The following is a 6,190-nucleotide window of genomic DNA, read 5'->3' on the forward strand; positions in this document are numbered from 1 at the left end:
TTTTAGAGCTATCAATTCCCAGTGAGAACCAACTCCTTTGATAGTATTAAATAAATAATAAGAATAAAGTTATAACATCCAACCTCTGATTCAGCACCCAGCTTAATGAGTTTTAAGGTAATGTTAAGTGCTTTGAAATCCTCAGAGAGTAGAAAGAACATAGCATCATTCTATTCGAGATTAATGTTTCAACTTTTCATTTTATTTTAGTATTTCTACATTGATTTCTTTTGCATTACTTACCTGTCTTTGATGAAAAAACTAGGGTTTGAGATAGAAATAAGTAACAGTTCTAAGGAGCTTAGAAATATTTTGGGGTGGTCCTTTCCATCAATGATGTTTAATGAAGGCTTATGGCCTTTAGAATGGCATTAAACTAGTACTTAGCACAGGCATCTGTTACACAGTAGAAACAAGCTAAGAATCAGATTAGGGTTCTTTGATTTCAGTTCCCTTATTACTATCTGTGGGACCTCTGATTGATCATCAACCCAGCTTGGAACTCGATCTTCTCATCTAAAAAATAGTGACTAATAAGACCATCTCCAGCTATAATATTCTTTGAGCACATTAAATCCATGTTGAAAAAGACCCGTACCTGAAAGTGTCTAATTAGGGTGTTTCGTGCTTCAGTATGGGGGTACTTCCTTAGAAATCCTAACCTAAGAACCCTCAGTCTATGAGAACTCCAAGGTCATACACTGAGATAATCAAGTTCCCTCCCAAGGAAATCAAAACAATCGCTTTCAAATATTAATTCACCTTGACTAATGACATAATTTGTTCAAAATGCTTTTATTTTATTTTATTTTGTTTGTTTTATTTTGTTTTTGTTTAAAATATTACAGATGTCCCTTTTTCTCATCAATGACCCATTCCACCCTGTCCCATCCCCCTCCCCAGTCCCTCTCCCCACCATTGTCCATGTCTTTGGGTTGTGCATATATGCATATAAATTCTTTGGTTAATCTCTCCCCCTCCTCCCACAGAATCAAACCAACAATTTGATCTAGAGCTTACCCATCCTGAGTCAAAGATTTATTTCTATTTATGAGTGAGCATATCAAAAATTGTCATATGCACACTGTACGAAGTTCCCAAGGGTTGAGACATGTGAGGAATTAAAATAAACAAAAGGTTTTCAGTAGTTCCTTAACCTAATCTTCCCTTTCCAGTATCATCAAAAATTCATTTCACAAAACCAAGTTGCAGAGTTTAAACAATTCTGTTATGATTTCACTCTTGGAAGGTCCTACTCCCTTGAGATGAAAGCGCTGAGGACCTTTTTTTGAGACTTTGATACTAGACGAAGCTTTGCCTCCCCTGAAAAGTGAGTACACTTTCTCCTTTCTGGTGGCCGAGTTGTAATTTATCACGCCTCCCTCTTACCCAGCCTGATGAGAAGCTTAGACTTAGGGTTGAAACTCAATCACAGCGACTACCTGAACAATTACAGTTAGAATATTTTCCTTGCTCCTTTTTAAAACATTTTATTAACCTTGTTGCTACGTCACTTTTTATGTCATTGCAAAGTCTTTTGGAAAGAGGTGAAGAATAAACACAACTGTAAATTGAGCATAAAATATAAAAATCAGTCTATTTCCAGAGAACAACATCCTTTCCCTCTATACATTGATATTAAAATTAAAAGCTAATTTATTTGGAAGCCAACAGGATGATATCAGCAAAATTTAGACAAGTAATTTGTTTATTAGATACTTCATCAAGTGTCTCAATCCATTTTGCTTTATTAAGCTCTTGGGGAAAATTGAGATCTCTTTGAACACTTAGCATGCTCAATTAAATTAAATATTTTGTAAAAATACTTAAAACTAATTATTAGATGAAAGTCTACCTTCAAAGTGAAAACAAAACTTTTTAGAATCAGAGGCTCTGTATTATCTAGGGGAGTACTGGCTGCTCTAACAAATCTGAAATGCGTAAAGACTCAAACACATTTGAAGTTTATTTTTTGCTCATCCTAGAGCCTGAGGGGGTTTTACCTGGTTAGCAGGAAGATCTTTACATGGTGCTTCAGGTGACCTCGAGCTAGCAGAAAGGAAAGGGAGCGTAAATCCTTGGATTGAAAATAACATATCACTGTCACTCTCCTCCCATTGGTGAAGATCAGTCAGGGGGCCACATCTAGATGTAAAGCAAGAGATGGGGGTGGATTAAGACTAGGAAATGTAGTTCATGGCTGAATGGCCACTTCCCAGTAATGACTTTATACAATGGAAAGGGGCACATAAACTTTTGTGGGCAGCTTCCCTGCCTGCTACAGGTTCAAGCTTTTCAATCTTCTTGTCAAAACTCTCCCTCCCCTATGCTGTGGCAAACACTCAAACACAAAGTAGGAATTTGGCAGCATAACTTATTCCATGTCATACTGGGTGTTGGCGGAGACAAGCTGTGGTAGAGGGCATTTGAACAGAGCCAGGAAGTCACACCAAAGACTGAAGAGATGAGTAGACACCAGCTCCGAGATCATAAACGGACATCTTTCTTTTATGCTGTTGAGTTTATGGGAACCAAATAAACTAGGTAGTCCTGGACAAACTCAATCTCATTTTCTTTTCATCAATGAAGATTCTTTGTTTAATGTGTCACAAAATGTAATACCTCAAAAAGACTTTTCTTATTAAAAAATGTACAAATCAGAAAATTTACTTGTCAAGCCAAATGTCCCGATGTTTATTCAGAAAGTATGGTTATTACCTGGGTTGTGGGTTGAGCTCAGCCATTAAATAACTGTGACTTTAGACAACCCACTTCACCTCTATGGCTCTCAAAATTCTTCATTTAAAAAATAATAACCAAGGTATTAAGCCAGATGGTCGCTAATGTCCAACTAAGATTCAAGTAAAAAAACCTCTGTAATCTGAGTGGCAGTATAAAGCCGATTCAACTTAAACATATTTTTAACTTAAAAATTCTGGCATCAACAGTAAATCAAGTTATTGTAATAAATGCATCCATTGACTGGATTTTGAACATGAAATGGTGTGTTAAATCCAAATATTGCCTCGGGGGGGGGGCTATTCTTTCCATATACAAACTGCATTTAACCAAATGCCTAATCTACTGCTGTAGAATAGAGTCTAGATAGTTCTTTACCTCTTTACAATCATGACATTGCATTTCATTCAATCACATGAAACTTCATGCACAACTTTGTAACCTAGTTATCTGAAAAGAGAGCACACTAAAGTTAATTAATCAAAATGTATTATAAAAGTAAATACTAGTCTTCACCCATTAAGTGCTTTCTGGGCCAGTTAGAATATCCTTCAGTAAACAGCTGAGTGCCTGGTCGAGTGAACTAAATCACAACCCAGTTAGTTGGGTAACTGCCTTCCTTAAGCAGTGCCCCAGGCCAGAGAACTGCTGCAGGGAAGTGAGCCATTTCCACCCACTGTCCCAGCACCACTTAGAGAGTTCAGGCTTGGGGAACTGTCCAGTGTCCTCCAGAATTCATCAGGGCTCAGTATCCATGGTGCCTCCCCTACAAGTATCCTCAAACAGCATCACTCTACATCTAACTCTCAATTTGAGAACAAACTAGCAATATCTTTGGCTTTGGCTTTATTTGTTTTCCAAACCTCACTAAAGAAGCTGTGGTGCCGCTCCAGAAACTGGTAGGCATCAAAAAAGAGGAAGTGGTCCATTCTACCTGGGTGGAGTGTCGGGCGAGGTTTAGAAAAGGCTTCATAAACAAGATGACGCTTAAGCTCTTCCTGTAAGCAGCCTGAGGTGACCTCTGAAAATGGTTTGCTATTTACTTGACCCAGAAAACCCACAAAATCACGCAAATCAAGAGATTCAAATCTTCGTGCTCACTTTAAGAACATTCATGAAACTGCCCAGGCCATCAAGCATACGCATATCTGAAAAGCCACCAAGTATGTGAAGGATGTCACTTTACAGAAGCAATGTGTACCATCCATCCATGGTGGAGTTGGTAGGTGGGCCCAGGCCAAACAGTAGGGCTAGACACAGGGTCTGTGGCCCAAAAAGAGTGCCGAATTTTTGCTGCACATGCTTAAAAATGCAAAGCAATGCTGAACGGAAGGCTTTAGATGTAGATTCTCTGGTCATTGAGCACATCCAGGTGAACAGAGCTCCCCAGAGGCAGCGCAGAATTTACAGAGCTCATGGGCGGATTAACCCCTACATGAGCTCTCCCTGCCACATGGAGATGATCCTACTAAAAGAGAGCAGATTGTCCCTAACCCAGGAGAGGCGGTTGCACAGAAAAAAATATACCCCAGAAGAAACTGAAGAAACAATAATAGCCCAGGAGTAAATTCATCATAAAATAAATGCTAATAAAAATTTGGTTTTTTTAAAAAGACACTTGAGAGGCACTTTAAGACAGGAGGGATAAGGGGATGGACAGGAGGGAGAGTCTTTCTCAAATGCACAGACCAGAGAAATAAAGCCAGGCCAGATCCTGGAGAACATGGTACAGGGCGCTAGAGTTTGAACTTCATCTTGGAAAATCCCTGGAGGATTTTAAGCATCAGGGTAACATGATAAAATTGCATTTTACTGGGATTGTTATTCCGGCAACAGTGTGGAGGGTAAATTACGTGTCAGAATGAAACAGAGGGCTGGACAGGAGACAACCGTGGTGGTTGATCCAATGGCAGTTCAGCACACGCGCTAAGATGAAGCTCCCAGCCAGAAAACCACCCGGCCGCGTACCAACCCTCGGGCAGGTTCGCCAGCCACAGAAAACGCACAGACAAATGCCTCTAATCTAAACATAAATGCTTCTAGGCAGAAATGTTAGCTCAAGTTGAATATACGAAATATGTAGAGCTAGATAAAAATGCCTTCCTTCTTATTGATTATTTTCAATTACACTTCACCCGGGATCGTCTTTTGCCAGATACGCCTTATAATTTAGATCAGTATCTCTCTATCTGTGTGGAAGGACCACGTTTGCGTTTCCTTTCTCCGATTCGCAGCAGGCTGGCACTTTCGTCAACTAACAATCGTGATAAATCGCTAGGAAAGTGACATGAGAAAGCAAAGAATGCAAAATGCAAGCCCCTTTTCTGATTTTATTGAACAAACATAAAATAACTCGGTCAAGTTGCTAGCAGAGCTTCTGAAAGCTTATTCTCAGTTTCTGCCACAAACCAGTAGGCGTCTGCAGACCACACGACGGTAGCCCTGGTCCGGATGGGCGCAGCAAGAGGTGGGGAAGCACAGGGAAACGGGTTCCTCCCGGGGGAGCCCAGGCTCCCCTGGTTTACTCTCCCCAAAGACGCTCGGATGACAATAGTGCTAAAACTGTTAGGCAGAAGTGGTCAGACGCGAAGTCCAGCTCTGTATCATGGAACAGTTTAAACAAAGCAGCATTTTTATTAGATTTAGGTTTTGTGGGGTGTTTCCCTCCTACATAACTTTGCTTTTAGCAACCACTGAGACCAATATTTAAGCACGTTAGCACTGATGAGCAATGCCAGAAAAAATATAATCAAACAAAGTGACTAAATTAATAATTTATACACTAACAACTATGTGAAAATATAAGGCATGAGGAATTAAATTAGAAAAAAATGTAATCCAAATTAGAGTGCGTTTCAATTAAATTAGATTCCCCAGCAGTGCTGTAAGTTTAGTTAAAGCCCAGAGCACTGCAGTGACCTTAACATCACTAATGGTAACTTGACTTGGAGCATATGTGGTATATTTGAAGCACTTTATAAATACTTACGTGGCTGCTTTGCTTAAGCTTAAACGTTAATAAGACTCTTCCCAGACTTCTCTTTATAATGCAACAATAATAGTTTTTTATTGAACATTGGTTATGCTTCAGAGACATTATCTCCTTAAATATACCCTGACAACCCTATAAGATAAGTATTCTATTCTCCCATTTTAAAGTTGAGAACATTGAGGTTCAGAGAGGGTAAATACCTAATGAAAGGTACACTGTTAAAAGGAGGGGCCAAGTTGAAACCCAGATCTCTCTGATGCCAAAGCCTGTTCTTCTAGACAATATGCTCTACTGTATTCTGCTCTGATCATCAGCTTTAGTAGAGCTTTGACCCAGAGTCTGGAGACCGCCTGACTGGAATTGCTTTTCCAGCTTTGAGTGGGAGGGAGATACACTAGTCTTGACCCCACTCAGTAATAAAATCCCTAGCAAGGTGTCACCACCCGGGGAAGATTTCTC

Source organism: Miniopterus natalensis, chromosome 15 (genome assembly GCF_054644295.1).
Source record: "Miniopterus natalensis isolate mMinNat1 chromosome 15, mMinNat1.hap1, whole genome shotgun sequence".
NCBI classification, from domain to species: domain Eukaryota; kingdom Metazoa; phylum Chordata; class Mammalia; order Chiroptera; family Miniopteridae; genus Miniopterus; species Miniopterus natalensis.